This window comes from Nomascus leucogenys, chromosome 10, assembly GCF_006542625.1.
Source record: "Nomascus leucogenys isolate Asia chromosome 10, Asia_NLE_v1, whole genome shotgun sequence".
Lineage (NCBI taxonomy): Eukaryota > Metazoa > Chordata > Mammalia > Primates > Hylobatidae > Nomascus > Nomascus leucogenys.
In genome coordinates, this window is record NC_044390.1 from 80341019 (window position 1) to 80341539 (window position 521).

A 521-nucleotide genomic window follows, 5' to 3' on the forward strand; every position below is an offset into this window, starting at 1 on the left:
GGGGCTGCCTGAGAAATAGCCAGAGGAGCCCCATCACCAGGACAGGGAGTGGCGCCTCAAAGGGCTGGGAGTGAATGACTCCACCCAGGGCCTGGCTAGCAGTGCGTGCCCAGTAATTATTCTTTCGAGCCATTAACTGAGTACACACAAGCGTGGCCCAGATAGTGAGGCAATCCCACCCAGCCAGGAAGAAGCTTGGCCAAACGTGGGGCACGAAGAGAGGCAATTTCTTGGCCAAGGGAGCCCCATCCTCTCCATTGCACCCCCGATTTGATGGGGTGTTACAGGCCTCTCCAGGAGGGGCAGAGGTGCTCCTTTCCTGGCAGCCGCCTCCCTCTCCCATCGCAGCCAGGCGATGGAATGTTGTGTGGTCGGTTGCCAGGCAACCAGAGCCTGCTGGTGGCTGCCTTCTGGAAGAGCTGAGCAGGCTTCCACACCACGCTCCACAGAATCCCTAGGGTCTCCTAGGCTTGTGCAAGACTCCAGCTGGTGGAAAGAAAGCTGGGGCAACTGCCAGAAGG